Below are 23,935 nucleotides of genomic sequence, written 5' to 3'. Positions count from 1 at the left end.
TAAACTGACCAGTGGGCTGGATTAGGCCCCTGAAACGAACTTTGAACATGCCTGGTTATGGTCATTGCTGCACCCTGTAGCAGTGAATTCCATAATAGTATGTTGTGTGGTTCAGCACTTGTTTTTATTGGTCCCAACCCTACCACTGATCAACTTTCTCTTGTTGGAAGATTCTTAATTTACTGTTGCAGTTGGTTGAGCCCTGAAACAGGGATGGATAAGTTCTGGCATGCCTTTAAATATGCAACCTTTCGATGTCAATCTAGTTTTAGAAACAGTTTTGAAGGACAGCAGAAGCTGATCAGACTATAAAATGGGATCAGGTAAATCAACTTTGTGAAAAAGGGAGAAAATGTCTAATGCACCTATGTCACAACTCAATATTGTTTAAACTGTCTTTGTAAGTATTTTAAATGGCACCTGAAGAACTGAAATTTTCAGATAGTCAGTAAAGAGAAGTCTTATGAAAATTGTTTTAAAAAAGCAATTCTAGACATTGCATCTGTCACTGATCTCATTCCCTACCAACAGTGACCCTTTCCGTCTAGACTCTGACTAATGATTTTCAGAGCTTTGTTAAACCAGTTATAGAAGATTGTTGTCAGGCATTCTCCACTAAATTGCTTACCTAAGCTATGTAGACATTCTGGTCAGGAGTTTTCAAACACTGATTTTAAGTAGCAATATTCTGCAGAATACGTTGGTGGGGGAAAAGAACATAACAGAGAGGAAACATGGCAATGTGTGTGTGTGTAATTTGCAAAGATCACACAATACTCCTCCTATGCAAGTAAGCCACCAATTGTCAGAGATGGATGTGTTGGCACTTCTCAATGTGTTACTTCTCCCTGTATGGGTGACTTTCTTCCATTCTCTTATATGGAGAATATGCCCCCTGTTCCTGGTGTCAGTTGTTATGTGAAGGGCTAGATCTTGGTATTCTCCCAGTGCAAGTGATTTGTAATGTTAATTCCTACCTAAGATTGTGTATACACAGAATTATGTACATAGAACTCTGTAGAGGCTACTTCAGTGGAGCTAAGGGGAAGGACCCTAAATAACTGGTGGAGACCATGTTCTGCATGCAGAAGGTCCCATATTCAATCCCTGGCATCTCCAGGTAAGGCTGGGAAAGATTGGTCTGAAGCCCTGGACAACGATGCTGTTTGATGCTGACAATACTGAGTAGATGAATCAGTCGTCTGATTTGGATTAAGGGACAGAAAAGTAGATTGATGGAATCTGGAGATTCAGTAACCATGGCAGCAACACTTGTTTTAGCTAGTGGGCTGCAATCACCAAGCTCACCTGCTACAAGATATGGTAGAAATTAGGGTATCCTGGGAATACTCCACAGTAAGAGTAATCATGAGTTTTTTACTTTTCTGGTGGCAACTCAGAGAAGAGCTCTGCTACTAGCCTTGCGAAGTTGAGTGGCTCAATAGTATGGATGCCAGATACCATTACTACAAAGCCTCGGCTGGAGTACAGGAAGAGGCATGTTGCTGGGCTGATAATGGACATTAGCCTAAGCCCCCACAATAGCATTTCTTTCTGAGTTGTGGAGCCATGTTTTCAAAACCTTTTGTCATTTATTATAGATTGAACTTCGTAGCTAAGTAATAATCTCTTTGAGTGGTGGCAGAAATTTCTCTCTAATAATTTTGAGGCCCATATTTGAAAGCCTTTCCGTTAGCAATATTTCCTCCCAGCATATTTACATTGGTGATTTTAAAAAAAATATATTATAGTGTATTTAAGACCAAGTCTTTGCAAAAGTTTGTTTAAAAACCACCTGTCTCATAAGCATTCATTTCCAGACTCCTAGTCTTGAGAAACTTGCCTATATATCCAGAAAGTTCTTTTGTTAATACTAACACTAGGGGGTGCCATTCATCCATTGTTTAGCTCTAGATTGCTTTGAAAATGCGGGCAGCAAAATTTTCTCACGTCAGAATGAAATGAATTCTATAATGAAATAAGAATGCATAAAAAAGCTATTATGAAATTCATGTATAACGAGCTAGATATATATCGTATAAACTAAAGACGTCTGCTACCTAGCTGTTATTGCCATACTGCCTGGTAAAATAATTATTACTGTCCTGACATTTCATAAATATACATAAATGAAGAGGGTACAAGCATTAATTTTAAAGTTTGGAGAACAATATAATGGTAATATTTACTTTCATGATGCTGTATACTGCATGCACTTCATTCAGTTGAAACTAATTTTATAGTTTTTAGCTTAATCAGGTTTGTTCTTAGCCTTAGGCACATTAAGTATTTACAGCTAGCATAAACAGCACTTAAGTGGTATTATAATAATGAACAACATTTTTGGTCATTGTTGGATAAAGTGTTAAGATAGCAAGGGAAATGTATACTTTTACAGTTGTACTGTAGGTGGTACTCTTTTACTGCTTCTTCTGAGGGTAGGGGCAGAATAAATATATATTCAATTCAGTGTGATCCATCATCAGGCAACTGTTCAAAAAGTAGCATTCTTAAATGCTCTCAAATGTCCAGTAGCAAAAATAAATGAAGGGCATAGTGCATTAAGGGATTTCCAGTGGAGTCTCTCAGGGCAGAGGAAACTGCTGCGAGAGAGAGCTCATGGGACAGATTGTGCTCTTACTGCCTTTAGCAATAGCTTCCTAACTAATCAGTCTCCAGGCTTACACCCTGCTTTAACTTGAGCTGCTTTCTGTTTGCTAGGCACTGACTGAAAACAGGACACAGCCAATTATTCTCTGCTGAGTTAACCCATTTCACTTTATCCAGGGGAAAGCATGATTGCCTCCTTATGGAAACATATTATTCATGTGTTTTCATTTTTAGTTACACATCTTCTAAATTAGGGTAAATAACAAATTATTTCAAATAAGTTTTAATTAAAACATTCACATATTTCTGTTAGGTACTCAGAGGTTTTTTCTGTTGAGCCAGTTAGCACATTGAAAAAACCAATCCTGTACATCTGAGTTACGCAAATAATGTGAAATGACACCAGAAATGGACCATCACTTATGCAGAAGTAATTGCCCAAATAAGAACATAAGCAGGGCCTGCAGGATCAGGCCAAAGGGACATCTAGGCCAACATCCTGTTCTCACAGTTGCCAACCAGATGCTTGTGGATAACCCACAAGCGGGATCCGAGCACAAGAGCTCGTTTTTCTTGTGGTTTTCAGAAGCATTACTGCCTTTGACTGTGAAGGCAGAGCTTAGCCATCCTGGCTGGTCGGCTATAAACCGTTGTGCTTTGTGGTTTTTAATTTAATAATTTCACCCCACATTTTTGGTCTCTACTTTATTCAAAGAATACTCTGTGGCTGGTATTTAAAGCAGAATATAAGTACATTTCCCCCTGAAGTGCTGGTAAATGATAAGTATATGTTCCCAATTGGCAACATCATTTATTTAGAAGAATTTAAACATAAGAACAACCTGCTGGCTCACACCAAAGGTCTAGCATCCTGTTCTCACAGTGACCATCCAAATGCATATGGGAAGCCCACATATAGGAGATGAGTGTGCAATAGCAGTCTCCCCACTTGTGATTCAAGCAACTGGCATTCGGAGGCAGACTGCCTGCCACAGGGGAGGTGGAAAGTAGCCACCATGGCTATTAGCTATCAAAAGCCTTGCCCTCCTTTAAAGCTAATCAAGTTGATGGCCATCATTACTTCTTGTGGGAACAAATGCCATTGTTCTGTGCAGTGTGTTTTTTGTCTGACCTGAATCTTCCTGACTTATAGTATTATGAAAGATTGAGGAAAAACTTCTTTGTAACCACATCATGCACAATTTTGCAAACCTCTGTCATCTTCCCTCTTTACTTTTCTGTAAACTAAAAAGTTCCAAGTCAACCTTTCCTCAAAGGGAAGTTGTTCCATCCCCTTGATTGTCCTGGTTGGCCTTTTCTGAACCCTTCCAGCTCTATAGTATCCATTTGTTCTCAATCAGTTTGACAACACTTAACAGAAGAGAAGCCTGCTGGATCAGGCTGGTGGCCTATCATGTTCGGCATTCTGCTCTCCCAGTGGCCAGCCAGATGCCTGTGGGTAGCAGGAACCAAGTATAACCCTGCTCTTCCCTCCTGCGGTTCTTAGTCACTTGCATCAGGTCCTGGGGCACAACTTGGTCAAAAGGAAAGAGGGGAAAAACAGGGGGTCTGCAATACTTAGCTAATTTGGAACCGCTGGCATAAAGGACTTAAATGGCTGGACCATATTGCTTGTTTTCAATGTACTACTTTCTTATTTTGTTCATATGTTTATTTGTAAATCACTTTTAAGACTATTCCGCAGTTAAGTTTTGAAATAAAAAAAGGAGAGAGACAATTGCTGTGTTTGACTAAATAGGCAGTGAGCAACCTCAGTCTCCGGGACAAAAGACCTCTTTATCCTTCACTCAGGACCCTCCCTAGGCCACATCTCATCAGCCCTGCTCCATCTCTTCCTTGAGTGCTTTCACCTGGCTGGCATATGGACTTGAAATGTGACATTTGATTGCCTTGAGAGAGAGGTTAGAGGAGGGGCAGTAGAAACCTCTGTGTTTTGCATGGTTGGAATATAGCCTACTGTACAAAGGTACTAAATGTCACATCTGTTGCATCACCTACTTTGACTGTGGTCTTGCCCACCACTGGTATATCTTCACTCATCAAGCTAATCCCCCCGAATCCCCACTGGACTAGTTTCAACAAAGCATAGTTAAGATGAACTACAGTTTAGGGTTTGGTTGTAATACGGAGCTGTAGTTATTCAAAAGCGAACATAAAAGCTTCATATTTCATGGATATGCTGGGAGTTTCTTCTGCAGCTTGTTTCCATTATGATAAACAAAGGTTTATTGTGACATCCAAATGCAGATCAAATGAGAGGATTTTAACTGACCTTACATTTGCTTTCTGTACTAACCAGAGGAATCTAATAAGTGTGGGACACTAAATTCTGTCACCAGGGGTTACTCTAGTAGCTGATACCTGAAGCTTCTTTGTCACAGTCACATGTTGTGGGTGGTATCCAACCAAACTGTTAGTGCAAGCACTTTTGACTGTGCAACTGAATTCCCTCTCCACGAGCCCCCTGCACCCTCCCTAAATCTGCTTCAGAGGGTTGGGGGAAACCCACAGCAGATGGTGGGGAGGGGAGGGGTGGTGGTTCTGTTTCACAGCCCAGAGTGTTTGATGTAGCAGAACTACCGGTATTTAGTTGGATACTGGCCTTAATTTGGATTATATACTCATAAAACATAACAACCTGAAAATTAACAATAGTGGAGCAGTATCAGTTAGGTTTGCAAAATGTTCTACCAGCGAATTGGTACATAGTTGCTTGTTCCTATGTATGGTATCAAAAATGTGAATAAGGAGTGTGCTATTTGTGGACAAGTAGTGTAGAATTCAACATTTTCCTTGTTAAAGGATATATCTTGGTCTTATCCAAAGTCCTTAGCTAGACAAGTTTTATCTTGTGAGCAAACATTGAGAGCTATATTAGGTCTTCTGTAGGAGATTCAGTCATCAGGGCTGGATGTGTAGGGAGTTGCCACAGTAGGGTGTCATAAATAGCTGGAGAGCCATCTGGCCTCAATCTGTTAATACATATTTCCCTTTTGCAGTCAACTAGTGTGGGTTTTCCCCTGCTGTATGCGGCAAAGATGAGGTGCCAAAGATGAGGCAAAGGCAGTGAGGTGCCTTCTTGGAAGGCTGATTAGATTCCATTTCAGGAGGTGTGGTACTGTTTGTTGGTGGCTGCAAAAAACAACAACACAGTAGCTTGTGCTGCATTAAAGTGCATGTTTTCATAGACTTGAGGGAACTTCACCAGATGTGTTATCCTCAGTTCACAGGTGTGCCTGTATGAAATTATAAAATTCACACAAAACCCCTAGTATATTAAAGGAAAACAGGGACAACTGGCAATAAAATGCAAAAAGTACAGTCTGTGACAATTCTGTGTAAAATTTAAGATAAGCACACACAAAAATTAATCACAATAGAAGAAATGGTGGTAGTGCAGTCATCCTAGGTTTGATATGTTAATTAACACTTGTGTTGGGACTGGACACTATTGTCTCAATTCAAGCCTAAACAAATAAATAAAACTTCTTGAATAGGTCTAATTCAACAATTTCACACCAGTCGTCCCTTTAAATTATTTCATTAGAGAATAACAATGTTCCTGTGGGCAGTGGAGTATCCTTGGAGGCTGAAATGTTCTCCCAGTGGGTTTCTGAACAAAAAGTTGTGTAGAATCATAAAAACAGAGAAAGCTATTATAAGGTTCTGAGGAGTAGACTGTAGTCCACAAAAGCATAATCTTCTGGGGGTTTTTGCTGCTACAGATAATGGTGTTAGGCAATTGGGATTGTTGCAACGTCTGCTTTTGTGTTGTGTCTCCGTTATGTGGCCTGTTGTTGTTCAAACACTTTCAATCTAAATTTGATATCCTGTAGTTTAAAACCACTGTTTTTATGCTGTAGCTATGCTTAGCTATTATAGAATCAATTTGCCTCTCTCGTATTTTAATTCTTGCCTGGTAGTCATTGGCAACAAGGAATTGCATGCAACCAAGTGCATGGAATTCCACACAGATTAGTGAGCAGGTTGTCAGTGGAGGGATGTAGTAATCCTCTGCACTCAGCATAGGAACCAAGTGGGATTCTAGAAGTGAGAGGTTCCCTCCTTTACATCCAGAATGGGAATAGTTAACATTTGCACATAACTGAATAGTGGAATTCACTTACCACCAATTTGGAAGGCTTTAGAGGAGTATTAGAAAAAAATTATGAAGGGTAAGTCTCTATATCTACCTCTATGACCAGAGCATGCTAGGGAGCAACAGCAGGAACAGGCTATTGCACTCATGTCCTGCTTGGAGATATCTAGCTGGCCCTGGAGAAAACAGGTTGCTGGACTAGGTAGGTCTTTGCTCTTAATTCAGTAGTGCTCCTCTTGGCTCTTAAATGCAGTAGGCTTTTACAGGAGAGATAAAGTTGTCCGCCTCTCGTCTGCCAGCCCACAGTAACGTTTGTGTGCTTATTTACTATGTTTAGAAATGTGTATTCCTCTGTTTTGAGCTATGCAATGTATATCCAGATGTTCAAATTTGTTCTCCTAATTTTGTCATTTGAAAGCTGCTTTAGGAGCATTTTTTGTCTGGCGAGTGTGATAATAAAAAAATCCAAATAAATAGGAACAAAGGAAGTTGCTGATACTGAGTTCAGAGCATTGGTCTATGTAACACAGTATTGTCTACATTGACTGGCAGTGGCTCTCTGGGGTTTTGTATAAGTTTTTCTTCCAGCCCTACCTAGACATGCCGGTGATTGAACCAGGCACCTTCTGTGTGCAAGGCAGATGCTCTACCACTGAGTTATGGCCCTTCCCCTGGTACAGAGATGTGGGTGGTGCTGTGGTCTAAACCACTGAGCCTCTTGGGCTTGCCCATCAGACGGTTGGTGGTTCGAATCTGTGCGACAGTGTGAGCTCCTGTTGCTCTGTCCCAGCTTCTGCCAACCTAGTAGTTCAAAAGCATGCCAGTGCAAATAGATAAATAGGTACCACTGCAGCGGGAAGGTAAACAGTGTTTCTGTGCACTATGGTTTCTGTTGCAGTGTCCCGTTGCGCCGGAAGCAGTTTAGTCATGCTGGCCACATGACCCAGAAGCTGTCTGTGGACAAACGCCAGCTCCTTCAGCCTGAAGCGAGATGAGTGCTGCATCCCATAGTTGCCTTTGGCTGGACTTAACCGTCCAGGGTTCCTTTACCTCTTTACCTTTGCTAGATTACAGCTCCCATCATCCCTGGGATGCTGGATGGGGCTGAATGGGAATTGAAGTTGCAACACCTGGAGGGCCACAGGTTCCTCATTACTGATCTAGGCTAAGCCCTTTATAGCAGACCTTGTTTTGGATTTGCATCTTAAAAATATAAAGCAGGTTTGTTTTGAAAACAAGTGTATTATGTAAGTACACTCAAGAGGTCAGATTAGCTATGGCTCCCTATTAAGTGAAATGTATGTTATGGTGTTATGGCCCTTGCTACTTCTCCAGTTTTAGGAAACTTTATGAGTGGTTCAGTATAAATGCATTAAGTGCCCAGATAGGTGATTTTTCCATTTTTGTTTTATAAGATGCCCCCTATTTTTGCGGCAACAACCAATCGCTGGTCCACTCTTGGCACTATCCATGTATAAGACGCCCCCTAATTTTTGTCTTTTTTTAAGGAAAAAAACCCTTGTCTTATACACAGAAAAATATGGTAAATAAAAATGACTAGGCTCACTGATCTTCAGCACCCTCATAATTTTTGTCTAAATGCTTTCTAGTGTAAAGGGTAAAGGGACCCCTGACCATTAGGTCCAGTCACGGACGACTCTGGGATTATGGCGCTCATCTTGCTTTATTGGCCGAGGGAGCTGGCGTACAGCTTCCAGGTCATGTGGCCAGCATGACTAAGCCGCTTCTGGCGAACCAGAGCAGCGCACGGAAACGCCGTTTACCTTCCTGCCAGAGCGGTACCTATTTATCTACTTGCACTTTGACGTGCTTTCTAACTGCTAGGTTGGCAGGAGCAGGGACCGAACAACAGGAGCTCACCCCGTTGCGGGGATTTGAACTACCAATCTTCTGATCGGCAAGCCCTAGGTTCTGTGGTTTAACCCACAGCACCACCCGCGTTATATTTATATTCTTAGTAGAATATCCTTTCCTGGAACAATGTTGTTAATATAAATCAAATAGTATTGTCTTTATTGATGAAGCATTATAGTGGTGAACCATCTTCAGTTTTCATAGAATCATAGAATTGGAAGGAACTCCAGGGGTTATCTAGTCCAACCACCTGCACTTGTAGGTATCTCAACTAAAGCATCCATGACACTTGGCCATCCAACCTCTGGTTAAAAACCTCCAAGGAAGGAGAGTCCACCACCTTCCAAGGCAGTCCATTCCACTGTTGAACAGCTCTTACTGTCAGAAAGTTCTTCCTGATGTTTGCTGGAATCTCCTTTCTCATAACTTGAAGCCATTAGTTCAGGTCCTAGCCTCCAGAGCAGGAGAAAACGAGCTTGTTCCCTCTTCCATGTGATAGCCCTTGAGATATTTGATGATGGCTATCATATCTCCCTTTTCTCCTCCTATCCAGGTTAAACATGCCCAGCTCCCCAAACTGTTCCTCATAAGACTTGGCTTCCAGGGAGGCTCGCCTAGTTCTTTCATTACATATCTTTAGGCGTCAAGGTGAAAATGGTTCTCTATACCTCTATAACTGCATCACAGTCATTGGCTCATGTTATGTTTGTGGTCTTCTAAAACCCCTAGATCCTTTTCACGTGTATTACTGGCAAGCCAAGTGTTCCCGTCTTGTATTTGTGCAGCTGGTTATTCCTGCCTAAGTGTACAACCTTATATTTGTGTCTACTGAAATTTATTTTGTTAGTTTTGGCCCAGTTCTCCAATCTTTTAAGGTCATCTTAAATCTCAGTTCTGTCTTCTGTGGCAATAGCTATGCCTCCTAGTTTGGTGTCACCTGCAAATTTGATGAATATCCCCTCAATTTCTTCATCCAAGTAGTTTATAAAGACGAGCAACGGGCCTAGGGCCTCCCTCATATGAAAGCCCCCAGAGCTATTTGCAATGAACAAAAAGGAAGAAAGTCCCACTTCTTTTGGCTTTATTAAAATAATTGTGTAGGGCCAAACCATACAGTCCTTAGGGACTCAATGTGGGAAGCTCATATATTTCCATTGCCTGCCCCTCTAACTAGGGGATAAAGTCTCTCTTCATTTGTTAATGACAGTGATGATGATTCTTAATGTCACTGCTGTTCACTTGACATGGTTGAAATATTATTCTGATATACCGGTAGTTTATTAATAGTTTAGTAAAACATTTGATTCAGAATATTTTTTTTCTTGTTTTCCTCCTCTAAAAAACTATGGTAGGTGTGTCTTATGGTCAGGTGCGTCTTATGGAGTGAAAAATACAGCATTTCAATCTCAGTGCAGTGGTTAGTTGATACTGTTTTGAATGTGGGACCCATCCTCTAAACTGCTTACTTTATTTCCTTTATCTTTTACAAGAAAGCAGTTGCAATATGCTTGATATTTTAGAAAAATTCATTGAAGATTTCTGTTAAATGTGTGTATCCTAACAGCCTGTGTATGTGAGAGAGAAAGAGCTCTGGCTTCTTCAATTTCCATGGTTCAACAGAATTACATAAAAAACAAATGACCATTTTTATAATTTCTTCATTTCTGATAAAATCATTTTAGTTAACCTAAATTCATTTTGAATTAACAACTTGCAATGCACTCTGAAATAATTAAATTGCAGTGTGTGCTTATCTTGGTTTTCCAAACAGACTTATCCCACCCATATAGAAGTCTACTGTTTGGTCAGCTCTATTGCTTAAGAATAAATCATTTTTTTTTCTTTTTACATCAGTTGCTATAAAATATTAGCCACCTGTGAGAATTTGCATATTTGGAAGAACCTTCTGTTTGATTTTTTTTTGGGCTGTATTCCAAGGTTTGTATGTGTGTTTTTAAATGGTTTATAAAGGAAAGCATAAATTGAGCCATTTCAAATCTTTCTAGTTAATTACTCTAAGAGGTACTGTATGTTAGGAAAATAAAGACACAATTTCTTAATTAATCTAGAAAAAATAAAGCAAACATTCTGAAATGCCAGTGGGCAAATGCACGGGACAGAACCATGGCTATTCTGCTTAATAGCGATTATGTTGTACACAAGCTGAAGCCAGAGCCTTGTGTCGTCTGGGCAACTCCAGTTGCCATAGCAATGGAACTGTGTTGCAGGAGCAGGGTGAATGTTAATTGTAGCCATTTGTTGTTCCCTTCTGAGTCTTCTTTAACTTAGCACGATTGCAAAGCAGTCTGAGGTGCTGGGTGAGCAATATTGAGAACCCCAAAAGTACTGTTACTCAAGGAAACTGGATGCTTGACTTGAAGTAATTATTTTAGCAGTCAACAGTGCTGACAGTGCCACTGTGTGGGCAGGGATACAATCTGATAGGGATAGAGAGCTGTTTAAAAGCTGGTTTGTTATTATTTATCTACTTCCAGCATTTGTATGTCATTCCATACGGTTTACAGTTAGTAAGTAAAAATAATGCAAATATAAGAATAAAGCACAAAACTGTTTAAAAAAATGAGATGCCCATTTAAAAGACCTGGGTGTCCCAAAGGCTGCAAAGATGGTGCCAGATGAGTTTCCAGTCTGCTCCATTACCAGGGTGTCGCTAATTAAAAGGCCTTTTATCTGGTAGTTATCCACCTCACATTAGAGCCAGTGTGGCACAATGGTTAGAGTTTTGGACTAGGACTTGGGAGAGCAGGATTCGAATCCCCACTCAGCCACGAAGGTCACTGGGTAACCTTGAGCCAGTCACCATCTCTTAGCCTAACCTACCTCACAGGATTGTTGTGAGGATGAAGTAGGGAAGAGGAGAATCATGTAAACCATCTTGAGATCCTTGAAAGATAAAGGTGATATATAAATGTTAATACTGCTGCTGCTACTACTAACACCACTACTACTACTACTGCTACTAATAATAATATATGGTGGGTGTACATGGAGCAGGATGTCTGAAGACGATTTTCCTGCATTGTAGGGACTTGGAGTAGATGACCCTTGGGGTCCCTTCCAACTCTACAATTCTGTGATTCAAGATCCTTAGGAGTTTACCAGTTAAAAGCAGCAATTTAAATTTGGCCCAGAGACAGATTGAGAGTCAGTGCAGCCAACAGAACACAGAATAAATATGGTCAAATGACACAGTCCAGTTAATAATCTTGCAACCTGTTCTAGACAACTGCAATGTCCAGACCACTTTTAATGTCATTACAGCCTAAATGAGAGTTTACCATGGCACCAAATGAAGCATTTTTCTTTGTAGATTTGGCTTGAGTCTGCAAAGAAAAAATGTTCCTTTGCATAAATGACTTCGCATAGGAACACAGGAAGCTGCCGTATTGGTCAACCTGGCTCAGTACTGTCTACACTGACTGGCAACATCTTTCCATGGTTTCAAACATGGACAAATGAAACCAATTGCCTGTCTCTTTGATCCTTGCCCATGTTGGCTAATAAAAGCAAGCCCGGAAGGACTGGATGATGGGCCCCATGGGGTGGTGAATGCTTCCCTCTGTGTTGGGAGTCTTCCTAGACCCATTGAAAGAAATGGTAATTAAACTGCTGCTTAAAAAACCATCTTTGTACCAACCACCATGGACAACTATCGTCCATTCTCCATTCTTGGGTAAGGTGATTGAGTAGGTGGGTGCTGAACAACTCCAGGCATGCCTGGAGGATGCAGACCATTTTGATTCCCTCCAGTCGGGATTCAGGCATCATCATGGGACTGAAACTTGGTTGTACTGGTTGATGATCTCCAGCAGGCTAAGGACAAAGGTGAAAGCTGTTTCACAGTTCTGCTGGATCTCTTCAGCGGCCTTTGATACCATCAACCATGGTATACTTCTGGACTGGCTAGAGGAGTTGGGAGCTGGGGGCAGTAATATATAGTGGTTCCGCTCCTTCCTCCTGGGTCGTGTCCAGAAAGTGGTGTTGGAGGATGAGTGTTCAGATCTCTGGGCGCTCACTTGTGGAGTGCTTCAGGGCCCCATACTCTCCCCCATGCTTTTCAACATCTACCTGAAGCCGCTGAGAGGGGTCATCAGGGGGTTTGGGCTGGGTGTTCATCAGTATGCGGATGATATCCAGCTCTCCCTCTCTTTTAAATCAGAACCAGTGAAGGTAGTGAATGTCTTGTGTGCATGTCTGGAGGTGGTTGGAAGATGGATGGCAGCTAACAGATTGAGGCTGAATCCTGACAAGACAGAAGCACTGTTTTGGGGGGATAGGGGCAGGGGGAGTAACTGTGCCCCTAAAGGACCAGGTGCACAGCCTGGGTGTAATTTTGGACTCACAGTTGTCCATAGAGGCGCAGGTCAATTCTGTGTCCAGGGCAGCTGTCTACCAGCTCCATCTGGTACACAGGTTGAAACTCTTATCTGCCCGCAGACTGTCTCACCAAAGTGGTGCTTGCTCTGGTTGTCTTCCTCTTAGACTACTGCAATGCGCTTTATGTTGGGCTACTTTTGAAGGTGACTCTGAAACTACAACTTTTCCAGAATGTGGCAGCTAGACTGATGACTAGAAGTGGCCACCGAGAGCATATAACACCAGTCCTAAAGGATCTTTACTGGCTCCCAGTACATACCTGAGCATGATTCAAAGTGTTGGTGCTGACCTGTAAAGCCCTAAACAGCCTCAGCCCAGAAAAACTGAAGGAGTGTCTTCATCCTGATCATTCAGTCCGGACACTGAGATCCTTCTCTGAGGGTCTTCTGCTGGTTCCCTCGCTGCGAAAAGCGAAGCTACAGGGAACCAGGCAGAAGGCCTTCTCGGTAGTGGCATCCTCCCTGTACAACGCCCTCCCTTCAGATGTCAAGGAGATAAAGAACTACATAACTTCTAAAAGACATCTGAAGGTATTTGCATTCAGCACAAGTGACCAAATGCAAACTCTGCTTGCAGAGGAGCAATTAGGAGTGCACTTTAAGGCTCATGGTTATTCATTTGCAGCTGCACCTTACCCTTCCCATACATTTCACCATATCACACCAGTTGTCGGAGGTTAGGGCAGCGGTTCTCAACCTGTGGGTCCCCAGATGATGTTGGACTACAACTCCCACCATCCCTGAGCTTTGGCCTTGCTAGCTATGGGTGATGGGAGTTGTAGTTCAACAACATCTGGGGACCCACAAGTTGAGAAAGGCTGGGTTAGGGCATGGTTGGGGGGGGGAATGGGCTTGCAGGTCCAGTTAAGATTCCAGATGGGTCTAATTTGGCCAATGGGTGAAGGTCCCCTATGCATGCTTTAGGGGAAATGTAGCTCAAACTAGAAGAATCAGAACATCATTCAAGTGGATGGATGAACCAACAATACATGTGCCTGTCTGGATTTAGTCTCTGTTTAATCACTCTCCACCCAGTCCATTACTTTACCCAAGCACTATGTCAGGACAGATGAATCCTCACTTGAATCTGATGAAAAAGAGAGATAAACTAGGTATCATCCAGATAATGGTGACATCTCAGACCAAATCTCCAAATGACTTCTTCCAGGGGTTTCATATAGGGAAAAGAATAAAACCCCGAGGAATCCCAAAATTTGACTGTCAAAGATTCAAGCAGTAATCTCCCAGCACAGCTTCCTGGAAATAGACATCCAAGTAAGAATAGAATTAGCACCAAGCAATGCTTCTCACACATAATCCAGCCTATCCAGAAGAATACTATGGTCAATGGTATCAAAAATGGTTGCATTTTGCCTTTCAGCAAAGGTCTTCTCAAAGGGTGGTCAATGGTATTCTCTCCCCAAACAAGACCTGAAACTTGAATGAAATGGAACTAGGGTACTCTTGGATGAAACAGTGTCTGCAGTTGCACAGGCACTATTCTCTCAATCACCTTGTCCAGGAAGGGAATATTGACCTTAGGTCCATCATTGCCAATGTCATAGGGCATGAGGTTAGTTTTCTTCAGAAACAGCTGAATCAAGATTTATTTTGAATAAACTGCAAGTACCCTCTTTCAGTGAGTTATTTACAACTTCCTGGATGCAGGTGGATATCTCCTCCCTGCTAGATTTAATAAGCTATTAAGGGCGTGAGTCAAGCATACAAGTGGTTGATCAGATTTGAACAATCACCTTGTCAATGTCATCAGGCTCAAATAACCAAAGGTCACCCCACAAAACTGGACTAGGTTGTTTATCTTATACTGTACTGCAGTGACTGAAATCAAAATCATTATGGATAAACACATCACAGTGTTCTGAGAATTCTATTATATCTCCCACTCAGCAGATTTCAAAAGGTCCCACACCATTGGGGAAAGATCCTTTGCAAAACACTGAGGGGATGCAACAGCATCTCTATCACCGCCATATAAAGGTAAAGGGAAAATGGACCCCTGACCATTAGGTCCAGTTGTGGCTGACTCTGGGGTTGCGGCGCTCATCTTGCTTTATTGTCCGAGGGAGCCGACGTACAGCTTCCAGGTCATATGGCCAGCATGACTAAGCCGCTTCTGGCGAACCAGAGCAGCGCACGGAAACGTCGTTTACCTTCCTAGTTATCTACTTGCACTTTGATGTGCTTTTGAACTGCTAGGTTGGCAGGAGCAGGGACCGAGCAACGGGAGCTCACCCCGCCACGGGGATTTGAACCGCCGACCTTCTGATCAGCAAGTCCTAGGCTCTGTGGTTTAACCCACAGTGCCACCCGCGTCCCTCATTGCCGCCATATAGTAGGCCCAATAATGGGCTCTTGCTTGTTTGTATGCATTCATCTTGAGTTTATTTATTTGTTCAGTTCTTTAAAAGGCACTTCCTTGGTTAAGATCCCAGTGCAGCTTACAAAACACAGATAACACAATACGTTTGATAGAAAAAAATTTTTACAGCCAACATCATATTGCTTTAAATATTCAAGCTGACAGATTACTACAGATGAAGGCAGTTTCAAGACATCTGATACGAATCACAATACAGTGGTACCTCTGGTTACGAACGCTTCAGGTTCCGAGCTCCGCTAACCTGGAAGTAGCTGCTCCTAGTTGTGAACTTTGCTCCAGGATGTGAATGACAATCGCATGCGTGCAGCGGGAGACCCCATTAATGAAAGCACACCTCAGAATATGAACGGTTTCAGCTTAAGAACGGACCTCAGGAACAAATTTAAGTACTTAGCCAAAGGCACCACTGTGGTCTTTTCCAAAGGGACGAGTGAAGAGGTGGGTCTTAGGGCTCTGACAAAAACTAATGAGAGTGACAGCCATATTCCAGGGGAGGGAAATCTACAGGTGGCATGCCATATCAGGGAATACCCATCTCTGTGTCACTGCACAACAGAGAGTTTTTCTCCACTTATGCTCCAACCATCTTCCCTCTTCATTGCACTTAGCTCAGGTATAGATCAAGGAGCTGCATGGGCTCTAATCAGCAGAAGGGGCACTTGTTAACCCCCACAAAGTCCTTTCTCAATTCCAGAGAGGAACTAGGGCTTCCACAGGAGCAGCAACCATACCAGCAGGAAAATTCTCAGGAACCCTTATGATTTTATCAGCTTAATGGAGGAGGACTATTCCAGTAGCACTGCCCCGCCCCCAGCCTGTAAAGGGGAAGTGATTCGACCATGACCAAAGAGCAGGTGTTAAACCACCTACTTTCAGATCACTCTTCTCCTGTTCAGCTGAGAGAACCAAGTGGTATACTGATGATATGTTGGGATTATTGGTAGCCATGATATCCTGATCAGCCCCAGGCAAGGTGGTTTGGGCATATTTTTATATGACGGTTACTTTGACACAGTGTGTGTATTGCCTTTAAAATAGTTTAGATAGGCCTGAACATAGCACTGGAGTTTGACACTAGGAAACAAGTTATTTCACAGAGTAGTACTTGATTATGTCATATTTCATGAGGATATTGTTGTTGTACCATAGATGCCAGTTAGAGCACTGGCTCTCAGCCGTACTTTTATACTAAGGAATCTTAAGAGGCTTCATTATTTACTCATTCAGAAAGTTGGGTTGCAGTTAATCACCATCTACAACTGTACATCTAAATTGAAAATTACTCAGTGTTCTTTCTATACCCTTAATAGCATGTCAGTGGAATTGTTTAATAATAATAATAATAATAATAATAATAATAATAATAATAATAAGCAAGAGGACTCTGTAGTACATAGCTTCAAGATGAGTAAAGAGTAATATTATTGAAGTATATATTGGTGTTCAAGAGCCAATAAGAAGATGTGGCCAAATACTTTAAAAATGCATGTCTGGTACTGGTACTAATTATAGTTGCTAAGTTGTAACTTTTCTTGAATACATAGCATATGTAGAGAATTCCAGACTGGACTTACTTTGATTAAAGTTAGTAGCACTATAATGATCATGTGATAACTGATGAAAATGTTCAGATACTATATGAAACTTACAGTTTACTGTGGATTTACAGAGTTTGAATAAAAATTAGATAGTTCTCTGATTCTGATAGTAATATGACCTTTATTCTGTGTGTATATGTTGAATTTATTTCAAATACAGCAAATGGCTTCTATCCCTTTATACTTGGGATTTATTATGTACACAGCTGCTTAAAATGAAATTGCATTACTATTTCAAAAGATGATCTCAGCCAAAAGACATTTTGATGAGGTCTTCATAATGCTTTCTTCCTCTTCCCAAATCATCTTCTTGCACTTCCATTTCATGTCAAGCTTCCTATGGATTCAAAGAGCCCTGTAAAAACACCTAAAGTACTTATATATGTTAACAGATGTTCTCTTAATTTTTCTCCCTTTATGCAACATTCTTTTCACTTTATTCTGTTCTACTCCAAAAGGGCCCCACATTCAAGAACAGATGGGGCGTGGAAGCACATCTGAATCTTTCAGGTGTCATTGGTGGCCTTTACAATCCCCACAGTATCCGAAATAACCCCCACTCTATTTTTGTCACCATCTCTTCCACGTCCCACTTCAAAAGCCACTGCTTTAACAGTGCCTTTCTTAAGGTATCCCATCCTTGAACTCAATTTCCACTGCCATCTTGCACTTTTCATTCACTTCTCCTACCCTTTATACATTTGCATTTTAAAGCTCTCTAGACCGAGACCATGTAGCTTCTGAGTTCTGTGCAGCCCCTAGTACACTCTAGCTACTTTAAATAGTAGTATTAATTTCCTTTTTGTCTGTACTGCACCTGACAGTCCTCAACTTGAGTATGTCACAATTTAGTCATCATGAATAGCTTTTGAATAACATTTGTCCTTTTCTTGATTTATGTCCTAAACGATTCCTTACTTCATTATAAAATGATCAGCATATTATGAAGTGGGAATGTAAAGAGAATTTATCAAGATAAACTGCAGCTAGTTATCCCATTGAAGTTATGTCACAGATATTTCAGCAAGGTCCCTGCCTCTGGCATTTACTATCTAAATGACTTGTGGCAGAAGATTATAGATCTTTCTTAGGAGGTAAAGGTTGGAGTGATTCCAACCCCCAACCCCCCCTTATTGAAGGCAAGTCTTGGCTTCTTTAAGAGTTTTTCCTTCTGTGAAACCTGCATTCATTATGTAACATTTGGCAAATCTTACAGGTAAGGAAATACACATTTCTATGAGTTCATGGCCTCTTCTCATCTATGGTAAATTTGACTTATCAAGGGCAAGCCATGAGAGCACAGCTTTTCTGCAGGTTTGATGGGGAATGTCAGCTGCTATACCTTTGCAAGGATCCTTGGGGATTTTAGTAACAAGTCTGATATAACTGTAAAAAGCATCAGCTATTCTGGCTGCTTTAACCTCATACAGCATTTGTAGTAGATGGGAAGAACACCTGCGTATGGTTGCATAAATAGGCAAAATGCTTCAGGTTCTTTTACATGGTTTTATATTTCTTCCACTAAAAATATAAATGAAAAACACAATGGATTACATAGGCTGCATTATGAAAGGCATCATCTAGCAATTTTTGAGACTCTTATCATTATCTCTTGGTTCCCATCTGCAATGGCTGCCTCTCTTTTTACTCTATCCAAAATATAATGCCGCAGTCCATAAATCTATGAAATCCAGGCTAGGACATTGCTTTTGTGGTAAATTAAAGTGGCTACCATGGATGAGTAGTGCGAGCTAAGTTTGGCTTCCTTTCAAAAATGGCACTGCCACCACCCAACACTAAAACACTGCCTGGAGGTCTGATGAGGAGGGTTGTAAATGGTGCTGCTACTGTTGTTGTTGTAGAAGCAGCCGCCAATCACAGGGCCGGGAACACAGCCACATTGGGTCTGTGTCTATGTTGGGGGGGGGCAGCATTAGAAGCTCGTTACCTAAGCCCCCAAACTCTGATTGGTGCCAGCCTTGCCTCAGAATATATCTTCACATATTTTCGGCATGGAGAAAATGCCTTTTCTCAAAATGTACTTTTAAAAAGTACTTTACAATTATTTATATAATGCCTTAAAACTAAGTTTTCGAAGCAGCTTACGTGGTGAAATTGAGCAACAGCGTACAGTAGTACCTTGGTTTAAGAACAACTTGGATTAAAAATGCTGCAAACCCGGAAGTAGGTGCTTTGGTTTGTGAACTTTGCCTTGAAAGCAGAATGTGTTCTTCCTGTTGAGTGTGTTTCATTTGTAAATTGAGTCCCCTGCTGCTATGGGAAAGCATGCCTTGGTTTAAGAATGCTTTGCTTTAAGAACAGACTTCTAGAACGGATTAAGTTCGTAAACCAAGGTACCACTATAAACATCTGGAAAGTAGCATCTTAATTCTAAAGTTTTCATTATAGTTTGATAACTACCTTAAAAGAGGATTTTAAAGTTTTGGAACAGGTTGTTGCTTGAGTCTGTTAAGCCACCTTAGAAAGATTACACCAGTGGCTGTTGGGGGAGACTGGGAGTTGCTAGGAGAGCAGTTGCATTAAAATTTCTTCTTCCCAGTCCTCTTGTTGCTGTTGACGCACCACACCCACAATGGTCACATGGGAATATGAACACACTTCCATTCAGAGACGTGTTGCTGAATACAAGGCCCAGGTACCACAAGATTCCCCAAAGGAACAACGTGTCTCATCCAGACTGAGGCTTTCATTAGCTTCCAGTTCTCAGAACTGTTTTATTCTTGTAGTTATCTAATATTTATGAGAGCCTTTTCAATGATGAACACTTTACATGCACAGGGACATTCACCTGTACTCCTGCTGCTTTTTCGGCTGGCCTGTTCTAATCAATATGCTGCAAATCACAATAGAGAAAAAAGATCACTTTAGTTGAAATTAATCATTTTTTATTCCACATTGCTACATTGTAATGCAGAATTTTGTATGTTTAAAGGTGTACAAGTTTAATACAAAATATATTTACCTTCAAACAAATTTGAATAAAAGCAATGTGTTGTCTATAAAGAAAGGAATTTTTAAAAACCCTAGTTATTTGCTTTTTTCTGTAAAAAAAAGTCAGTATAGAATAATTAAAAAATCTAGATGCTGTGTACTTTTTCATAAGTGTTTGCTTTTTTCAAAAACTGGATAGCTCAGCAGATACAAATAGTCAAATAAACAACTTTAAAAGTCAGCACCAACACTTTGAATTGTGCTCAAAAATGTACTGGGAGCCAATGTAGATCTTATAGGGTCTGCATTGTTATGCAGGTGTTATATGGTCCTGGCGGCCACTCCCAATCACCAATCTGGCAGCCACATTCTGTAGTTTCTGAGTCACCTTCAAAGGTAGCCCCACATAGAGCGCATTGCAGTAGTCCAAGCAGGAGATAGTCAGAGCATGCAGCACTCTGGCGAGACAGTGCACAGACAGGTAGGGTCTCAGCCATTGTACCAAATGGAGCTGGTAGACAACTGTCCTGGACACAGAATTGACCTGTGCCTCCATGGACAGTAGTGAGTCCAATATGATTCCCTATGCTTGAACTGACCTTTGGTGGAAGTGAATCTAAGGAACTGAGACAAACACTGGTGACACGAGACAAGCCCTAATGAAACAAAAACTGAAAAATCACTAGATTTTAATGGAAAGGGATCATTGGGGGGGGGGGGGCTCCTGGATAAAGCTGTAAATGGCTACTAAGTAACCCATTTGGATATGTTCTACTGCCCCAGTTGGAGGCAATATGCTTCTGAAGACGAGTGCCACTGGCCTGAACTAGCAAGCTCACGTTCTTACATTACTACTGGCATTAAACAGTGGGGTGTAGGGCAAAGGAGCAGCACTGATCAGTACAGATACTAACAAAATGCAATATGCTCCTGAATTTTTCTCTCTTCTTTCTTCCATCCAGCTCCTACAGAGTATCATTAATAAGTTTATTTAAGCATGAGCTATACAGTATGAGAAAAATAATATGACATCCAAATTAACATTATTTTAAAAATATATCCTAAGTTCATGTTACATTAGTCAGTTTTAATAGAATGAGATAAGGTTCTCCATCTCTGTACAATGATGTAGGCTTCTACTGGATAAATCAATGAAATGTTGCTCTTAATAGTACACAGAAGAGAACGCCTAACAAATCTGTAACATCTTAACTGCTTTTCTTTCATAAGAAATGTTAAAGTGCAGGTGATAACTTTTTAACAAAATCTTCTAAGGTTGCTGTGTAGGAAATGTAAACTGCTATGACATTCTTCTTTCATCATATAGGCAAGCATGAAAATGTCATAAATTTAAGGGCTTTGCATGCTTAAAGCTTTTACTAGTGACAAATGACATAGATGTCAGGAATGGGGATAGGGGAGAGAAGCTATACATTGCCACAGCCTTTTAAGGTTGCAACACTGCACAATACTGTGAGGAAAGTGTATTAACATGATAGTCCTTATAATGTTAGTAACATTCACTTGAATAACCTTTGCTGATTTTATGGGGTTCTGTGTGTGGTTGGTGGTAACATGGATAATGTCTGGCCTGGAAATAATTCACACAGACCTCCCTTCAAGAGTACCCACAGTGGCATGAAAGCTGCTTTATCTTGGTGTGATTCTACACTACATTGGAGTGTATGAATGAAGCAGTCACAGAAATGGACAAGTCTTTGCATTTAAAAGGAGAAGAAAGTACAAAAAGATGTATCAGCTTGATAGGTCATTTCACAGTTATTCACAAACTTTATAAATTACTTACGCTCTGCATGCTTCCATACTGGGCAACCTAGAGATGACCAACTTTATTTTTTAAGATCTACTGAAATAAAATGTATCCAAAACAAATTTCCTTGGTAACATACTACTATTAATTTAGAGAGCATGCCAAGTTCACAGTGTGAAAATGTCATTTTTCTTATGCCATTCCATTCATAAAGAGGTGTAGATTATTTATCTCCATTTTCCATTCAAACACAGTATGAACAACCTGAAGGAAGTGCCTCAGCAATCATTGTCATTCTTTTGAAATACTGTGTGTACAATGTATTTTTATGGGCAATCTAAAAAACAAATAGGTAAATTGCAACAACTAGATACTTGCAAGGTATTTATGATTTATGGATATATAAGAAACCAGTTAATCATCTTTTATGGCAAAATTCTGATATAAGTCAACGTGACTCATGTAAATGATATGACAGAATAGTTCTCATTGTCTTTCATATTCAGATATTAGCTTCAGGGTGTATTTACCAGTTTACTTGAAGGCTCACCTTGCCACATACATGCCTACTTGTCTCCTTGGCCTGAGGAACTTATACAAGTGCTATAAATTTTCCTTCCTCATCTGTGAGGAGACAATCTTTTAGGGAAGCAGCCCCTATGTTTTGGAACACCCTGTCTATTAACATTAGGTAGGCACCCTCATCAAACTATGTTAAGACTTTTCCTTAAAAGTTTTTGTTCCTGCAAGCCTACCCAAACATTTAATTTAGTGTTATATTTTGCTGATTTAGTGCTATATGTTTTTTTGCTGATTTAGTGTTATATGTTTGCTGATTTTAACTGTGTAATATAAGTTGATATTATTTTATGTAATTATGTATTTTATGTAGGGAAGAACAATTCACTTTTACTCTGGTTTCACTACAATACCTAAGACCTATTGAATTTGGTAGGACTTTATTCTTTGGGGATAGATAGCTTATCTAGCTATCTGAATTAAGTGGTTCAGTGCTATTATGTGTTTCCTGAAATGTTCATTTCTTGCCTTTATTCCTTTTGTTTGCTATACTTTGAGTAATTAAGGGCTTGTCCACACTTCCACTTGTCCTGTGTCTAGAAACCGGGTCATTTTCCACTTGTCCAAGCAATTTTGCGTTTGCCCTGCCACTTTACCCAGGAAAACTCACTCATTAGTGAAAAATCAGAACAAACAGCAAATCCTGGAAAACCTGATTGCTGTTCACAGTCCTAAACTGGGGGTTTTCCCAGGGGAAAGCAGCAGGACAAATGGAAGTGCAGACGAGCCCTAGCTTGGGAAAGCATTGTATCAATTAAGAAAGTACCATATTTTTTGCTGCCAATGGGGCGGCTGAGCGCGGGGGTGGAGGGATTACACAGCTCCCGCTGTTCTTGCTTTACACGGGTGTAAGTGGCTCCTGTCCCGCTTTGCTGCTTTAAAGCGAGCCACGGATGAGGGTTCCGCTTCCTTACCTTCTCCGTGGCTCCCTTTAAAGCAGCAAAGCTGGGCAGGATCTGGTTACACCCATGTAAAACCACATCAAAGGTGGTTTAAAACAAATTATCAATTAATGTTAATGTTTTTTTAAATGGATAATTATAATTTCTGCTTTGGAAGTATGTGTCTCAACTTCAGATGTAATGTGGTTTCCTTTGAAATACACTTATTCCAGATTTGTAGCAGGGCTACAAGTTTGTCTATTGTAGCTGTTGCTTAACATTTCTGTTTTGTTCCATGTTGTGAAAAGCCCTTGTATGGGTATTGCTGGAATGCGTGTGCTTGAAGTAAATCTACTAGCCAGTTAATACTGCATAAAAAGAAGCTATTCATTTTAATATTATGTGCAATTATTTTTTTCAGTAGAAGTCAAATTAGTTCATTGAACTTTTTATAGGGGTGTAATAACACTCCTGCCTATTGGTCATTCTTGAATGGAAGATGCAACTTGTCTTATCTAAACATTTTATGTTGGACTTACATGAAAAGGGCATTTCATAGATGAAAACTTTCATTATCCTGTCTGCATACCCATAAGACAATCTCATGCAAAGTGGAGATGCTGGTATGCAGTGTAGTTATTTTAGAGACACGGTACTCTTAAAAAATCTACAGTACACATCTCAGATCAGCCATGAGCTCTCCCTGCCCAAACGTTACTGAGCTGCTGTAAACTAAGATAATATATGTGTT

General features: G+C 40.7%; 1 protein-coding gene and 1 long non-coding RNA gene across 3 annotated transcripts in view; one reads left to right on the top strand and one right to left on the bottom strand.

Annotated features, from left to right (window-relative positions):
* Nucleotides 1-23,935, top strand: part of DIAPH3 (diaphanous related formin 3) — a 120,986-nt gene that overhangs the window by 61,899 nt on the left and 35,152 nt on the right. The gene's annotated exons all lie outside the window — the stretch shown is intronic.
* LOC310844123 lies at nucleotides 17,103-22,469 on the bottom strand. Its single transcript, XR_014563959.1, has 2 exons — nucleotides 21,761-22,469; nucleotides 17,103-19,855 (listed from the first exon to the last, which is right to left on the bottom strand). It is a non-coding gene; the product is annotated as an uncharacterized lncRNA (long non-coding RNA).

This window comes from Podarcis gaigeae, assembly GCF_964106915.1.
Source record: "Podarcis gaigeae genome assembly, chromosome: 4".
Classification (NCBI taxonomy): Eukaryota; Metazoa; Chordata; class Lepidosauria; order Squamata; family Lacertidae; genus Podarcis; species Podarcis gaigeae.
The sequence above is the reverse complement of the archived record's forward strand: the minus strand, read 5'-3'. Positions and strand labels throughout refer to the sequence as shown.